The sequence below is a fragment of the Aulostomus chinensis genome, chromosome 24 (genome assembly GCF_037954235.1).
Source record: "Aulostomus chinensis isolate RoL2024-O1b breed Wild chromosome 24, RoL_Achi_v1.0, whole genome shotgun sequence".
Classification (NCBI taxonomy): Eukaryota; Metazoa; Chordata; class Actinopteri; order Syngnathiformes; family Aulostomidae; genus Aulostomus; species Aulostomus chinensis.
Window position 1 is genome coordinate 8,641,323 of NC_141343.1, and position 18,683 is coordinate 8,660,005.

The following is an 18,683-nucleotide window of genomic DNA, read 5'->3' on the forward strand; positions in this document are numbered from 1 at the left end:
GATTCTCCCACCAGATACCCGGTGGTGGTGCCACTGCTGTGATGGCCTTCAGACGGGTGGACGGGGAATAAAAACACACAGGCGGAGACGCCACCGCTAGGACTTCAAGTGTTTTGAAAAGCTTCAAGGATGTTTGAGACGGAGCAAAGATGGTTTAAAAAAAAAAAATCACTGGAATTACACTCAAACAGCGCTCCATTCACTGCATTACCAGGACACGAACAAAAAGCAGTTATCACCGAGGCTCCACTTCCCATGGTCGCTGTCACCATGGTAACTTCCAGCGTCCGACTTTGACCACTACGTTCTTCCGAGCACTTTCCACCTGCGTTGCTTCATATTTACCCATGCTGCTTTGCGTCAAGGGGGGTGTAAAGCTTCTAATTACTTCATACGACAAGACCCATCCACTCGATCCATACCGGCAATAAATATCCTGCTCTTTACATAATCCTTCGAGGAAAACAAAGGGATGACCTTGCAGGTTTCTTACCAGCCATTTCAAATATTTTTACACCCACGTTTCCGTACACTTAAAATGGACACCGTTGTGAAGAGGAGTGACTTGGCAGTGCGGCTGAGCGACAATCAAATATTCCTGTGTTGACCGATCGATGAGAGCCCCCGTATCCCCACCTCCCCTCCCCTCCCTCCCTGACCTTCCTCATTCGCGTCTCAATAATGAAAGACAAGGAAGGGTTACGAGTAACCTCAAGTGTTCGATACAGGAGGGGGTCAGGTGTCGATAGCTCGGCAAGGGTCCAGCTTTACATTAGCATGCTGGAAATCACCGCGGGTCTTAGAGGAATTGTCCTGAAGGATGCATTGTTGGGATTAAAAGCTGGAGCTTGACTGAACCCTCCTGTCTGCGCCGCGTCAATATGCTCAGGGTGTTGTCACTCACGCCGCACAACTGAAGTCCAAGAGAGGAGTCGTTGAACAGCCAATGAAAACACGATCACGGTGGAGGGTCGCGAGGTACGACGAGGGAACTGTACTTCGTTTTGATTTGAAATACTCACATTTACAGGCAAGCCTGAAGGTGGAGAAGCAGAATTTTTTATTTTTATTTTTTTGGTCATTCTTTTATTCAACCTTTCTAAACTGCAGGACTCTTCACATCAGCAAATGATGGAGTTGTTATATTTCCTCAATTCATCAAGTAAACAGGAAATTTGACAACGACACAAAAGGCTTTTTGAACGTCCAACAAAGCCTTAAATTAAAAAAAAAAAAAGCTTGCTCCGGGTTAAAGGAAGCACTGAGTATTTACTTTCAAAAAAAAAATAAATTGCAATTAAATTTGAGAGTTTTATGAAATATAAAGTTGACAGAGTTAAATAACGTTTGTTTTTTTTTTTTTTAATTTATGTTGGTTCAAGCAGTTTATTTTCCGGTGTCAAACTTGTACTAACTTACGTTGACTGCTTTCTGTGGTTGGATGATGAATTTGTACTGCTTTCACATTGAATATCGTTCCATTTATGAAGTCAAAGTTCAGGTTCCAAGTGCTAATTTTATATGAGGTATAAATATTCTTCACTTTGGGATTGGACGATAGAAGCAAAATATTCAATCAACACTTGGAGTTAATCTTGAGAAGCTGAGACAAATGTGTGCTGCATTTTTGCAAAAATAAATAAATAAATAAAAATCTAACCTTTAATTAATTCTTGATCCTTGAAGTAATTCTTGATCTTCTTTTTAAGAATATTTAATTAACACCTACTGCAAAACCTCAAGAAGCTGAGACCAAAAAAAACCTTGTTGCCCAAAAACCAAAAAAACAACAAAACCGTGAATAAATCAAAAACTTCCTTTGAATTAATTCTTTGATAATTGTCTTAATTCAGAAGCATCGATGTCCAGATATGTGCAGAGCTTCCTTTTGACAGAGGAGGAGAGAGCAAGCGAGGCGAACCAGTAGGGAAGTGAACTGGGACTAATATATTTGTGTCCCTTTCCTGTACTGGTAGAGGTCACAAGGCGTTCCTTGTGTTTCACTCCTCACAGCATCGCTGTCCCATTGAATTTGTGAGGGGGGCCGAGACATTTAGCTGTCTTTTAACTTCTCTTGCATACCAACGGTTCTCCTGAGATACCGCCTGAGGAGAAGGAGTCACATACTGGAGGCCAGCGCTCGAGAGTGTGTCATCCTGTCTGTTTGTTTCTGCTTGGCTTGATTCCAAGCTCCAGTATATATTTGCGCATTTGCTGTCAACATCAGTTTGTAGAAGTTTTTTTTTTTTTTTGGCAAAACACTTTAGAAATAAGAGTTTGGGGTTTTTTTTGGGGGGGGGGGGGGTTGGAGCTGTGTTGTTTTACAAAACAAAAAACGTGTGTTATCTTCCCCTAATTCCATCATTTCTGGTATCTATTATGTCCCGGGGGTCTGTCTCACAAAGTGGGATTAGCTGGTAGGCTAGGTAACTTTCAGCTTAACCTTGCCGCTTTCTCCACAAAGGCATCCTGAGTTCAAACCGTGCTCTGTTGCCATGGTTTCTAATGCCAAAGACCAAAGCTCCACACAACAGTTTTGTCCACGTTTGTGAATAAATATGTGCACGAAAGGGGAAAAGAAAAAAAAAAAAAGCTACGCAAATGATTGTCAGGAAAAATGGAGCCATTATTTCTAAAGAGTCCAAAAAGAGAGAAAAATACTGCATTCACATTGAAATGCAACTGAGGTCAGAATCCTCTCTGAAAGTATGCGGTTGAAAAAGACTGACATCATCAATCATAGTTATTTCTCAGCTATACTTTGCTTTCTTTCTATCAAACAGGACGAAAATATTAAATCGTAATGATGATTTTTTTTTCTTGCTTTTTACTTTTTTTCCTGTTTTAATTTTTGTTTTGTTTTTTAAACACTAATTTCTGATAGTAAATGGATTGATAGTCATCGACTGCAACAATCGGTGCCTCGTTACCGTGAACTTTTGTCACCAGGAAGGCTTCAGACGTGAGTCGGGCAGAGACAATTAACCTGAGGAGGCAGGTCAAAGGTCGTGAAAACACCGTACTCTTTTCTCAGAGGTGCACCAAAAACCCGCAACTGTGATTTGTGATATTAAACCGAGATCCTTGCTGGCAAATTCAAATTCTGATCTCATAACTCATCAAATCCAGCCAGATACCTGAGTTGCAAGTGAACGGCATTGTAAACAACAGTATCTGGAACAAAAGATGTAAATTCCATCAACTTTCAAGGTGACATGAAGAACCCGACTGTGTGGTGACAAACAACAAAAAAAACAACAACAAAAAAAAGCGTCTTATCTCCGCTGCCAACTTCCTTCTCCAAATACAATCATTCTCTGTCCCTTCCAGACTTTCTCTTCGTTACTTTTACAACGACGACGCGAGAAAAACCATCGCAGCCCCGAGTAAGTTTATGATAATGCAGATGATGAGAAGTCAGAAGGTTTATGGTAATGGCGTGGAGGGGGGGGGGGGGGGGGGGGCATCTAGACTGAGGTCCAAGAGGCTGGGATATCAACATAAACGCAGAGCGAAAATATTTCAGAACGAGGCTGACGACACTTGATTACAAATACGCAGGAGAACATGTTGACATTTAACCGGAGTGGGCTACGAGCACTGACGCCCTAGAGTGTCTCTATTTGGCCACTGCTATCCCAGGGGTGCTGCAGGGTGAAGGTCCCCCCCTCCCCCCCCACTGTGATAACCAACAACCGGAACCAAACAATCATGCCTCCTGAATGCACCACAGAACACCGTCACTAGGCTGGCCCGGGACTTCACAAACATTGTTCTTCTTTATAGAATCCTACTCCGGTGTTCTTTCCTTTTCCTGTTAGTAGACTGTAGATACTTGTTAAATTTGTTGCTGTGGATTGTTTAAATCATTTTTTTAACCTATTTGTAATTATTAACACTTCCATTTTACATATTTCTACTTTACTTTTTCTCTATATCCTATATTTTCCACATCTGAGAGGGAGGAAGTGGAAAACGTTTTGAAATGCAGATGTTTTTTTTCCATATGCATACATATGTTGTACACAGTAAATATGCATGTGTGTGTGTGTGTGTGTGTGTGTGTGTGCACGCATGTGCACAAATGTGGACACATGTATAAATACACACAATCGCTTATTTTCTTCATGGTTTGAACTTTCCTTGGGTATATTATTTTCTTTGTTTCTCGTCTTTGATTGGCAGAAGTCGAGAAAAGCCAGTCTTGTTATCAGCTTTAATAGCGAGAGAAATTAACCTTTTTATCGTGAGGAATTAGACAGATAATGATGAGATAAGAGTTGATTATGATCTCAAGATAAGTGCATTGTAACGGTAACTGCACGTCCAGCTGCTCTTCACGGCTTCCATAAATGTATGTAAAGCAACGTAAGTAATACCAGCTCTGTTGGGAATTGCGGTCTTTAGATTAGTATTGATCGCAGTATCGGTAAAGACGGGGATCATTAATATTGGATACTGCATTACTGCAATCGTGTCGGTAAAATTGAGAATCTTCATCCCCGGTGAATGGATGAGGTAAACTGTCCTCCTCTGTTTAAGATGTTACTCACAAGCCATTCTAAGTCAGAAGGAACCCATTTAAATGAAGTACACATCACGTCAACTTTGAGTAGTCCGTCCCCCCCCCCCCCCCCGATAATCTTATTTTCCAAAGTTCGGGATTGTTTATTTTAGCATCCGTCAGATTAAAGTGGACAGAAAGCAGCTTCAGACTCAGGTTTCTCCTTAAAAATAGAATAGAAATCTCAGAGGGAATTACCTGATTAAATAGCTGTCACACAGTTGGTTGACTGAAAAACAATGCATGTAAGCAGCTGTTGTAAGCGGCTAAATTTCCCCCTAATCCTTGCTGTTAGTCTTCTAAGCTTTATTCATGAAGTAATCAAGGTTAGATTTTCCAAAAGCCACATTTGGGGGGTTTTTTTTGGTTGTCTTTTTTTTTTTTTTAATTTCAGGGTTATACGCTGCTTTAATTCTTCCAAAATAAGAGCCAATAAAGATGCAGACGGGCAACATCCAACAAGGCATTTAACTCACTCTCTGTACCCCTACTCCGGTACACCCCGGCATCCTCAGAGGAGCCGTTTTTGAACGAGTAAGTGGCGAGTGGGATGACACTTCTTTATGGCGTTGCATTATTGTGTGGCAGCTACAAGCACTTTCCTTAAAAGCACACCATGGTAAGGAACAACCACGGTCCAGTGGCTGAGTAGGCCATTGACAGAATAAAGACTCATGAATAAGAATGCAGCGAAAGGGTGAGTGAGAGCTCTCCTGCTGTGGAATATTGACATGCCTCCCCAGTCAGAAAATAGCCTGGCATAATTAGCTTTCACAAGCTAGAATGTGGCTACAGGGAGAGGACACTCCAGACGCAGATGAAACCCTAGAGAGAGAGGAGTGTTTCTACTGAGAGGCGATGCCAGGCAAATTCATGAACACCTCCGTCCGGGCTAAAATACGGGTCTTTCGCACAATGGCTATGGTTTCCAAAATGGCTTCCAGAGTGTGGTGAATGATAGCTGGATGGAAAACAGAGCTTTTAGCAGAACAATGATAACTGACGTGACTACGGCTTTGTCTTTCATCTCCCCCCCCCCCCCCATTATTCTGTATTTTTCATCCTAAAATTAGACTTTCTTGTGATTTTTTTCGCTGCTGGAGCTGAGAATGTTGGAGGCTAAAACAAGCGAAGATGACAAAAGCTGTATTCTCAAAGTAAAAGATTTTAAAGGGACATTTCTGATATTTCGAAATCAAAAAAACAAACTGTAAAAAAAAAAAAAAAAAAAAGGCTTTCATATCATGGTGTGGGCTGAGCTGCAAGCTTGGAAAATGGACTTCAATCCCACGAAAAAATAAATAAAAAATCAGGAGTGATATGACTTGAAAACAAAAACCTTCAAGTCTCGACCTTTGACCTCGGTTAAATCAAACCGAAATGTATCACGCATGGAAATAACTTGATCTGATCGAGTGGGATGTGTATCGTGATATTTCAGGGTACTTTTTTGTTTTTGCAATTCCAATATAAACGGTGATATAAAATTCTCTCCATAACAATCAGGTTTTTGTTTTTTTGTTGTCGTGTTTTTTTTTTCAGGCAACAATTAGCATACAGTTTACACAGCATCCTGACCATCACCATGACGATTTGAAAAACTGAACAGCAAATTAGGCCATAAATTGGAACTCCGGTGAAAAGGGCAAACAGCAGATTCACAATCTGTCTCCGGAACGAACGAGCGAAATGTAAAATGGGGGAAAAAAAGAGAGAGAGAAACAGACAGACAAAACATACGTGTGGCCAATGAACAAGCTGTGAGGCAGGGTTCCAAATGAATGCTCCAGCTGGTCGCGCTCATGTCGTAGAGTTTAGGACTGGAAGTGTTTTAGTTCGGTGGTTGTTGTTTTTTTAGCTCAAACCAAAGGCTTTCTGGAGTCGTGAGCGTACGACTGGATAAAGAAGACTTGAACTCCACTGAACGATGCATTGACTGTGGATAATCTTTGGTCTGTATTAGTTTCCAGCATGCATGTAGCTCGTATTTCTTTCTTTTTTTATCGAATTGTGGATTAACCAAAAAGCGCCGCAGGAGGAAAAACAAGTTCTTCGTGAACTCCAGACATCTCGGGGTGAGGAACTTATAAACGCGTGATAATTGGCGGGTGAAGTATCACGTGAAGCGAGACGTTGCCACTGTTGACCTGAATAAAGTTCCTCACACCACCGGGCCGCAGCGGCATCTCATGTCAAGGCACGGGGCTGCGGCTGGCGAAAAGCATCGCTGGTCATGTCAGACGACGAAAGATCCTCAGCAGACACCAAAAGTTATAAACCCACCTGTCTCTCAAGATACAGACCTCCTGCTGGGTCCTTCCATAGGAATTACTGGCTATGTATCAACTTCCAAGTGGTAATAATCCATGAATATTTAGCTGCTTGGCCATGATCAAAGGGAAATATGCAACTGTGCTATTAAACATTGATTCCTGGGAAGTGTCATCAGTTTTTCAGCTTAAAGCTTGATAGTATATCTTGTTTCCAGGTGTCCATTTTTGTTTAAAGATGCTGGTGGGCCCAGAAGCTCACAGCACTTTCATCTCTTAACATTTTTTAATGTTCTAGTATAATTACTCTGGCAACTTCAAAAAACAAAAAACAAAAAAAAAACGATAGCAGGCTCGCGGATGAACTGTGATTTTTTTTTTTCCTATAAAGATGTTATTTCTCAAACCCCTCTTGGAAAACGATGTTGTATAAATGCTCTTCGCCAAAAAATCGAATGAGGTAATCAGGCGAGATCATCGACTGCGGGCGCGATAAAACAGCTTCTTTGTGAGGCGCTAACTGTGTGCAGCCGTCAGAGAATCACAAGCGGAAACGAGATGAAACCGTTCCTTGTCTCAGTCTCTTGATTTCCTCCCGCCAAAGTTAGAGGGCATCTGGTGTGAACGTCCATCCCCACTTCGCTGCCCTCTCAAGTGCAACGTCCAGAAATTTTGCATTGTGGCTGCTCATTCATGCCAAGTGTCAGCCCATTAGAGACAAATGGATGTGACAAAGAAAAAGAGAAACATCAAAAAGAAATAAAAGGGAGACAGTGGTAAAGGAGGAGAGCAAAGGGGATTGAGAGTCAAACAGTAATTGAGAGGACAGGGAAAGTGTGAGAGAGAAGGGGAGATAGCGGGATTAAGAGAGGTAGAAAGTGCTGGGACGAGCGACGGCTGGAGGCTTCCCCAGCTCAGCAGTTTGAGCCATCCATCATGCCAGTGCTTCTACAGTACCTCATCGCAGCCTAAACTCTCCAAGACGTGTCATTTTCCAGCAGCGTTCAATCCCGACCGGGCCAAATGAAAAACAATCGCCTTCACACTGACTCAAAAAAAAAAAAAAAAAACAACAACAAAAAAAAAGACACAGAGGGAACACACGTTTTAAATATCCATGACAAATGCTGGCAAGCTGGAGCTGTAGAACAGCGGTGGAGAACTAGAGGAATGTGCCCTCTTTAAACTCTTGAAAGCGTAACAAAACGCTGTTGCACTTCTCCTTTGAAATGACTCAGTGTCACAGCATCAGTGGTAAACTGTGTGTTACCAAAAAAAAAAAAAAAAAAGAGTAATCCAATCAGAGGAAACACAGAAAATCTGATTTATCAAAGCTATTTTCGATGCTAAGAACCACCGAAGGTCACTACCGCAACTCATCCAGAGCTGATTCATGGAGGAGTTGTTACTGTAGGCTGACATCGATTGTAGCCGTGATGTTGTAGCTACGGTAACCGCGTGTTTTGATTAACCCGAAGCAAGCGACAACTGAAGATGCCCACCCAACTTTATGTTCCTACATTACAAGTCAGAGTTTCTTTCCAGAATGGAACCTGAAACCATTTCTGTAATATTTTTTATAAGTTTTAGTGTGTTTTTTGTTGTTGTTGTTTTTTTGGCACATTGTACAACTTTGCAACGCTCCCTGGAAGCTAGAACTGCATCACCCAGCAGTCTGACGACTGCGTACCCTCCAAAAGTGATGCGAAAACTCCAGGAGGACTTCAGAAGTTTGCACGTCTACGTCGTATTTTGATGAGAATACTTCGAGTCTGACCTTGATGATTGCCTTCTCTGACTATGTTCTCATTTGGGTTGAGGTATTCTACAAAAACTCCCACGGCAGCATCTTCTTCAGTCTAATGACTTCATCTGGTCTTGGAACACTGCCATCCACATCAATAAAAGTATTTTCATGAATATGATATTGAATAAAAGGGTACGCACATTTTTTTTTTTTTTTTTTTTTGCGCAGTCCTAAGAATGTCCAGCAAGATGTGGTTTGGTTCACTTGGTGATGGAAATCATAGAAATAAATAAATACAGTTGCAAATGTTGCTCACTAAAACCACCCAGTTTTGTTGTCCCAACAACAGCCGAAAACGTCCAGACGTCTCGTCAAAACACCTGGTTTTGTTGCCGGAACAAAAGCTGAAAACGTCTGACTCGAAACACTCGTTTTGGTGACTAAAATCAATCAAAAGGTCCTTAAGTCTCGGTTAAAAACATCCGTTTTTGTCACAGAACTGCAGCCGCAACTATCCTGACGTCTCAAGAGCAACACCCGGGATTTGTTGCCCGAACAAGAGCTACGAAAGTCCCGACGTGTCACTCAAAACACACGGGTTTGTCATTAAAAAAACTAAAACCAAAACTAAAAAAACAGCTATAAAATCCTGAAGTCTAGCAAGAAACACTCTGGTTTTTGACAGGGAACACCAGCTTCAAACATCCGGACGTCTTCCTCTAAATACCTGATTTGGTTGCTGGAACAAAAGCTGCAGATGTCACGGCGTCTTGCTGCGAATGATAGCGAGGGTTAAATGTAATATCTTTTATTGGAACAGGACAGAGTGACTGAGAGGCCGCAGAAACGTACAGCATTCACGGACCGCTCCAATCAATCGAACACATGAAACCCATCCCCTCTATCTGTGCGGAGGCGCGGATGGATACAAAAATAAGAGGTGCGGTTATATATCTATAATATATAAATCATCATATTCCGGGCCGGTTATATTACAGGTCACGCATTTTCATATGTTTGCATTTTAAACAGCTCTGCAAAACAGAATGGTGAATGACAAAACCTGCTAACCCCAGAGGAGAGCAGAGTGCACGCTCTCCTCGCCACGCGGAATAAAAAATGGTGTTGTCTGGGGGATGGCGAGGCATAAATGCCACAAATACCGCGTGAGAGTCATTTCAAGAGATACTGGGTGAGCAAAGTTACTAAGTGTTGTCGAATTAAAAGTATTATGTTTGCCTTTGTTTGACTCAAGTGATCCATGAGGTTTGGACTCGGATCCACAACAATAAACACCACAGCTGCCAAGAAATGTTTGTCTAAGCTGTTTGTGCGATGCGTAAAGTGACAATTCCTTGTAATAATCCTCTTTACATGACTTTCCAAAGAGAGCTTTTTCTTTTTTTGGGGGGGGGGGGGGTGGGGTGGGGTGGGGGGGAGGCAGGGGGGTTGAGGGGGGGAGGGGAAAAAAATTAAAAATGTCTGCTCGCCTCTTTTAAAATTCAATCAAAAGTGACACAATCATAATTCCAGCCCATAACATTACACCGCAATTTAAATGCATTTCGGAGATTGTGAATAAAACGCGAGTCTCGCCAGACAAGTTCAAAGGATGACTCATGCAGCTGTTGCCCCTGGCAACCCTGCTTTTTTTTTTTTTTTTTTTGGATGAGGACACTAAAAGGAGACTGGTGGGAACAAACAGTCCTGAGATTGTTCAGCGATTCGGTGATGAAGGAAGTTTTAGATTGTCAGGAGAATCTCCAAATGAGTCGACTGGGAAACTTGACGGTGTAAAGTAGATGAACAGGGAGAAACCCAACTCTGCAAATGCGAAAGACTTCTGAGAAGCCGATGTAACTGATGATATTTTAGTCTGTTTAAAAAAGGGGTTGCTGATGTACTTCAGAATCAATAATTAATCCAACGCTTCTCATAAAGACGTTCCTGTTCTCCTCGCATCAAAGCTGTGTGTTCATGTTGATCTCCGTCTATCCGGAACCGCTGACAAAATTCTGCAATACTGTGTGATTTAAGTTTTTATTAACTCTGATATTGGCACGACATCAACACCATAACCAACACGTCATAGGAACAGCGCCCGTCCAAAAGTAATCGGGCGAGTCTGCAGTCGTGTTAAGGCGGACGGCGTTATAGTCGGAGGTCTGATATTCAATATGGCACCTTGATGATTAACACTCAATATCAGCTTTATGAGTTTGAGCAACGACAACAACAAAAAAAGGACAAAATGATGGTAGAACTGCTGGATTTGATTGTGTTACATTGCACGTGCGTACCTAATAAAGTGGTCCAGTCCAGCAATGCAAAAGCTGTCGAGGCTGAAAAATAGACCTTCCACTTCAAGTCGGGGAAAAAAAAAAGAAAGATTATGAATTGACACTGAAAAGCCTTTCAGTGGGCAGGTAAGTAGGTAAAGTACACTAAGTACAAATCAATGGTAGAGACAGTTGCAATACTATATGATCTTTTTCAGTCAGATCCTCTTTTAATGTAGTACTCTGCACAGAATACCTTCAGAGTCAAGTTGCCATTGGTCAAACAGCCACGAATTGGCACGAGAGGATGTTGTTTTTTCAACTGGGGGGTGGGGGGTGGGGGGTGGGGGTTGTCAATGAATAGCCGGCTAAGTTATCAAAGTTTCGAGTAAAAGTTTCAGCGCTTCGGGGCAGGAGAAAGAGATGGAGCAGGAGCAGCAGCAGCAGCAGCAGCAGACATCAAATGTGTGTGTCGCCTCCTCCCACCTGCCAATTAAACGAGGAAGAAGCAGAACTAGAAGAAGAGGGATAAAAGACGATGGAGTGCGGAGAAGGGCAAATATCAGATGGAGGGAAAGAAAGCCTGGTCGGCTCTCTGCACTCTGGCTAACCACCTGCCCCTGTCTGAATTAGCCCTTTCTTTACTGTTTGGACTCACCCAAGTGAAACTCACCCCCCTAAGCTGACAAATGGACTAAGTCCTCCTACTTCCTTTTTTCCAACACATTATAAAACCCCATGTTTAGTGAGCCACTGCAGCAGCAGCTATAAATTTGACACAAAAGGGCCCTACGACTACTTAAAGGCTTCCTAAGGGTAATACGAAGGGGGCTCGGAATTAAAAAATTTACAAATATATATATATATATATATATATATATATATAGATCTGAAAATGCGAGAACTTCTTGATTCTCCGGCGATGTGCTAGACTTGTAGAGGCATAATAAAGTCTATGGGGCATTCAGCTGAGAATCCAGAAACGGACGCCGTTACGGTTGATTCGAACCACTGGTTTGGGCCGAGTCAATCCGCTCTTCTTTTATCTCCTTTTTCCTGACAGATACCAATCCTGTAGGCCCGTATCCCTCAACATCCCATTCGCCATTTCTGGCTTCCGTTTCTGTCTAATCATCGCAGTGTCTTACGGCCGCGTCCGGAGACCGAGGCTGCCCAAACGCTGACCGGGAAAGACTGCCCGCTTGAAATTTACAGCAACTAATTGGCCGAAATTGAACGCGACGGGTTCTCATCAAAGAGAGGTTTGCGCAAATGCAGGAAGGGAGGAGGAATAAGACAGGGGAATGAAACATTTTTGCGATGGAGGTGCTGTCGTCCAAAAAATTAGAATGTTGTTTTTTTTTTTTAAGTTGCATGGCTGTCTGAGCTTCGACTGAGATCTTCTGCAGATGAGCGACGCCTGCAAAGCCGCCCACCAACCTTTATTTGTTCAGATTATTACCACAGGAAGCAGCTCCCACGCTGCGTTCGTTGACCGTGTTTTTGTTCTGTAATTGTCAGGTGCTCGACACGTAATTGCATCATGGAAAAAGAGCCTCCGACCAAGAGTGAGCAGGATAAATCATGCATGAATAAAGAAAAAGCTTCGTGACGTGACTGATTCAAGGTATTATTATACGCAGGGATTGAAAAGTCCATAAAGGTAATAGTATCAGTACATCATTCCATAGAATTTCCTTTTATTTTATGACAATCTGTCCAAGAGAGCCTTTCATGTCGAGAGGCACCTGTGTGATATTTGAACGTGTGACATTAAAGTCTTGAATTCGTTCATCCCTGTTGTTCAGGGAGTTAAATGTTTATGTAAACCTTGACTTTAAACAAGGGAGGCCTCTTGTGGGAGGGCTTTGGGTGTCATGCATGAACAATGACAGCATTACTCTCACATCTGCTCAGCGTGATAACCTCTCTCTTAATGTCAGTGCCTGTTTGCTTATGAATAACTTTATATTAAATATTTAAGATTTGTTAAGCACCTGCGATTAAAAAAATGAGATCGGCTTTAAAGAAGTAAATGAATCCAAAAAAGGCCGTTTGCTTAAGTCTGTCAGTTGTCGAAAAAAAAGAAGAAAAAGAAAATAAAGCTCTCTGTTTGTTGAATGTTTTTCTGTTTGTTCCTTGTTTTTCTTTCCCAGTTTTTGTCTGATTATGACAAAGCTCAAATTCAGGCCCTGTCCATCTTTCCAGACTCCCAATCACGCCAGCGGAAAACAAAAAAAAAACAAACAAAAAAAAACAAACCCTGCTGTGTCTGCTCCACAGACCTATCCACAAACAACAGCAACAGAGAGAGAGAGAAGAAAAAAAAACAGAAGAAAAAAGATGAATGGAAAACGCTTTCTTCATGATCAATGAACAACTTTTTGTACATCAGTGTTATAGATTTCTTCAGATGTATCTCCGCTGGATAGAACCTGATCATGCTAAATGAAATGTCTTGAAGATTATTAGTCAACATAGACGTCTTGTGAAAATGCTTGTGGCACAATTCAAATTTCCGGGTGACAGAAAAATCCATCAACAGCTCGCGTACGGCACCTTTTTTCATCACAGTGACTAAAGACGTACATTTAGGGGTCCGCAAATCCATGAACGTGCTTGCTTCATTTCCTTCCATGTTTTCTGTGTTTGCAAAGCTCCTCCTTCTGTTTACTTGTGACTGGGTGTTAAACTCGAGTTTTCGGTGGTCCCTCGTTCATCGCGGGAGTTACGTTCTAAAAATAACCCGCAATCGGAGAATTCCGCGGAGTAGTCAGCGATCAATAACGATGGTCTTGTTGCGGACAGTTACACCTTTTTGCATCCTTGTTGAAACTTATTGCTGCTGTCGTCCTGATGTTATTTTCCTCCTTCTTTATGTAACGAACCCAAGATTTATTTATTCCATAATGGCGCCCTACAGCCGCGTAACTTCTACCTTCCTTTAGCATGTCCAGAAGTCCAACTTTTTGTGCGATGGTTTGCATCTTCCTCTGCCTTCTGGGTGCTACCGCAGGTGCCTTTGACGGCGCAGAACGTTTCATCAACATTGTGGGGTTTGTTGGGGAGAAAACTTGCAAACCTGCTGGACAACGCTTCAGAGTCACACTGCTAGCGATCGAAGATTTATGTACGTTTGGCAAGCTGAACGCATTCTGTTCTGTACAGGAGACACGGCAGGGAGGAGATTGATTGACAATGGTCTACAGCCAATCAGGACACAGAACACAATGGGCTGTAAAAAAAAAAAAAAAAGCATGAAAAATTGCACAAAAGAGAAATCCGCAAAACTGCGAGGCTGCAAAAGGTGAACCGCGTTATAGCGAGGGACCACTGTACTGAGAAAACTGTCTTTTTGCAGGGGAGTTCGGTTTGACACCATGCTAACAAAACAAGCTAAAAGGCTACAAGTGAGCTAAATGCTACTGCCTACTCAAATGTTACACACACACACACACACAAACACACACACACACACACACACACAAGTATTTAAAAACTTGACTGTAGCTAACTAAAAAAAATTACTGTAGCCTCTTAACTTATAGTTAAAGTGTGGATACTGCGGCTCTATAGATGTATTCTGTATAAAATACACATCAAAAGGGTCATGTTTTGTTTATGGCAGCGTCATAATTAAATGAATAAAAATGGGAAATGCACATCATCATTTAAAGGAAGCAGTGGTTAATTTGGCTTAAAATATGAAGTATATGCCGATATTATGAAGAGATCAGAAGGGGAAATAAAAAGCCTGGCTTTGTCCACAGGTCATCAAACCGCCAGCGCGCTGTCCAAATTAACCCCATGATAACTTGCTGCTCCACATCAGATACAAACTGGCGTCCTCGACTGGTGACACGAATCATAACTCTAACGCCGCCTTTCATTTTAACATATCGTTTTTGGGGAAATTACTAAAAACGACAAACTTAAACACACCTGTAATAAGTCATATCCTGTTAATTTTAATGTCCACAAATATAGGAGAGTAAGATATAAAAGGGGAAAAAAAAAAAAAAAAAGCACACTTTGTGGTCTCACTTAAGGTTACGAGCCGGGTTACGATGCTGTTGCTTCAGCACTGCAGCTTTATCGTCTCACCAACCCTTGGCAAGTAAAGTGTATTTTCCCATAACTATTTTTAAAGACACTCCAAGGTAAGGTGTTCCAAATCTCAAAAACAAAACTAAGACGAGGGATTTTGAGGGAGAATATGAGCCAGATGGTCGGGCACTCCTATGCATCTAATCACCCAAAGAGCCGAGGGCGAGTGAGGACATGTTTGTTGGTGCTTCACTTCTAATGTTTGTGCTTTGTGTAAATATTTCCACATTTACGCAATCAATTATTACTCCAATTTGATGAGAGGCAAAACAAATGAATGAGGAACAGGAGTTTGTACTTTTATTCTGGTTTATTTTTTCAGTTCCATCGATATTTTTACGTACTTTAAGATCATTTGAAATCAGGAACAACTGTATTATTTTGGGGGGGAAATGATGGGAAAAGAAGGAATTCGATTCCTCACCTTTGAGTGACTTTTTAATGTTCTTCATACCTTTGGAAATTTGTCATCTTTGGCTCGAGATAGCGGAGGATTTAAATGGAGATGGTGGTGGGGGGGGGGGGGGGGCGAAGGGGATTCGTCAGTTAATCCCGCTCTCCTGCTAAAACAAATATCTCATCAAATCCTTCATCTCAGAAATAAGGTCAAAAGCCAAGGATAATGAGAACTGGAACGTATGGGAAGGATCATCGGCAAAGGAGAAAGGATCCTCCCATCTGCTTTCTGATCCTTATCCCTCAATCATTCCTGTCCTTCTCTCAGCGCACGCTTTCATCCGACGGGAGACGAGTCATTTGTCTTACGCATTCCTTTCCTGAGAGTGGTGAAGTAAATAATGGCCTGGAAGCATTTTGTTTTCAGTCATTAACAGGAAGGTTGTCAACAAGGCCTGCGGGTTCAAATTACAGGGTGTGCTCATAGTTTTCATAGTCATTCTCAAGAGACTCATCAAGCTGGGTTTCCCCCCCTCACACACACAACTAGTGCAGAGAATACTAGTTTCTGAAATGTTTCGTGTGATGACACGCCCCTAAAACGAATCCTAGAGAATGAAGAGGAAAAATAAAAGACGAGAATGTGTGTGTGTGTGTGTGTGTGTGTGTGTGTGTGTGTGTGTGTGTATCGAGTTTGCGCCTTCCTGACCTGCGTATCTCCTTCAGGGGTCAAGTGTGAGCTCAGCCACAATGCTATCAGCTGTCCCTTACGGTGCCTCCAGAAATCTACCGAGATATGAGGTGATATATAGCTTTGATATAGCCTGTAATTACTGGCCGTGAAGGCCACGCCGCCTTGGGGGAAAGGAAGAGGGCAACACAAAAATAGGGAAGCAAGAGACACCAGGGATGTGATGAGAAAAGAGGTCAGTGTTATTGTATAGCACAACTGACCAGATCTAGTGCCCCCCCCCCCCCAAATATAGACCTAAACATATGCTGGAAAGATGCCTGATAAGCTCAAAAGGAACCCTAAGTAGTTGTGGGGGGGAAAAAAAAATCACAAAGTTGAATGAATCACTGGAAGTGTAATTAGCTTGCATGCAGCTTTCAGCAAGGCACCACCTATAGGTGACATATTTATCCAGAGGATGAGATGGAGATGTTTCCAGCAGAAAAGCAGGCGATGAAAGACCGTCATTCATTTCGCTCCATGTCACAGCGTGGTACGAGACAACCAGCATTTTGAGATGCATGAGAGCACTCACACGCTCAGTGGCGAGCTATCGCTCGGATTCAGCATGCTATTAACTCTCATTTAAAGCACTGTAATGGAACCGGGCCTCTCGCTGAAGTAGCCCAGTATACACCTTTTATAATTGGGCCGAACAGGAACAGGCAGCACATGGATTAGATAGCTTGATACCAGCGGAGCACCTCTCATAATGGCTGGGGTGGGGGTGCGCATGGAGGGCTCGGGGATGAGCTGCCGAAATGTGTATTGACAGCTCGCGCGGGCTGGTGACATGGCTGGGTGTTTGCTGGTGATGGATGCGAGCTTGGCACACAGACTAAGCCAGCAGCGGCGGCGGCGGCTGCGACGGTGGCGGCGGCGAGGCTCATCTTCAGACGGGGTGTGAATGCTAACAACCCTGCTTGCCAGTCACCACGACTTAACTGCTGCCAGCAGGACAGGCAGGTGGTACACAAGCGAGAGGAAAAGAAAAGGGCAGGGTCCCACAGGATGCTATCAGTGCATAAACAAACATGCTAATCAGGTTTGCACCAGATTAAGGTAATGCTCAGATTATTACACCTCGACAAGTTGATCTACAATAAGTCGAGAATTAAAATTGAATGAACATAATCAGATTATACCTTTCATTTGGCAACATTTTAACTTATTTCTGGCATTTACACCCTTTGCATTTGCTTCATCCGAGTTTAAAGTTAAAAAAAAATTGTGTTCATATCCAATATATTAGTGTGCAAGAGATCAACATATCTCATTATCAGTGGATACGATGTAGCCAAAAGAGGGCGGAAACAAAGGCCATTCGAGTTGGACTGACCTGAGAAGCAATCCCGTTTCTCTGAATATCGTAAGAAAAAATCAAAATCAAAGGTGGTCAATGCTTGCGACCAAATATGTCAAAAGAAAAAAGGAACGCAATCTTTATCAGAACATGTCTAATTACCGCTGGGTGATGATTTAAGTTGGAATTCTTTTCCCCGTTTGCTTTCGTGTGCCGTCGCTTTGAAAGTCCCCCTCGCTGCGCTAAACAGCAGCAAATTCCCAGCCAGCTAGCTAATAGCAACCTGCACGATGAACATGGCAACAAAGATTTGGATCATGTATTAAGGTGCGTCTGTTGTGTTATTTCATTTAATCGTTGTTATACAGATATGTGCAGTTTCCCATGTAGAATGTGGTTCAACCTTGCGATTATTTTTGGAAGGGCACCCTCGCGACATCCCGGGTTTAGCGCTGCACACTGCGATTATAATTGGCTACACCAACAAGCCGAGTTGGAGTAATTCTACTACGGAAAAGATGCTGTGTCATAGAAATTGTCTGACATATAATATGATAATTAAAATGAAATCTCAGTCCAGAAACACAACAAATATATGAACTGGCGGGGCTCAGATTGATGCAGACCTGTGAAATGCAAGTTCATCTCCTCTGAATCTGAAACTAGACAGCAATTATGTGTTTATTTTTAAACCCAAACAGATAACAAATGCTGTATATCTCTCAGGACATGTCTCACTCACAGTTCTTCAAAAAAACAACGGAAAGAGACATTCTTCTCTACTGATCGAGTATAACTTGATTAAAATTGTGGTTACAATGTTGGTCCAAGACCGCAAGGTGAATTCTTTGCATTTATCGAAGGAGCGCGACTGAAAATGAATTAAAACATATGTCAAGATGTGATTTTTTTGTTTTTTGTTTTGGTTCTCATCCTTCCACGCATCATTTTATCTCATAATCTTCACCGAAATCACACGTATCTTGAAAAAAGAAAAAAGAAAAAAAGATACAAATCTATCAAGTCAAACTTTTGTGACTCGGCTTTAACCTCTGTCTTATCACAAGCCTTTGAAGACTCTCTCTGTCTCTTCCTCAAATTGCCTGTTTCTGTTGTGTTCTTGTTTTCTTTTTAACCCTAATGAACTTAGCCACAGGTGCCTAGCAACAACTCTGACAGCCAGAAAATAAAATTAAAAAAACAAACAGTTGGGGGCGGCATTTTTTTTGTTGTTGTTGCGCTAACCTCGGCATGCTAATATGTAGCTTGGTCGCTGGAGCCACA

General features: G+C 42.2%; 1 protein-coding gene across 4 annotated transcripts in view; it reads right to left on the minus strand.

Annotated features, from left to right (window-relative positions):
• The window catches only part of LOC147238631 (adhesion G protein-coupled receptor L3), a 332,737-nt gene that overhangs the window by 147,904 nt on the left and 166,150 nt on the right, over window positions 1-18,683 (minus strand). The gene's annotated exons all lie outside the window — the stretch shown is intronic.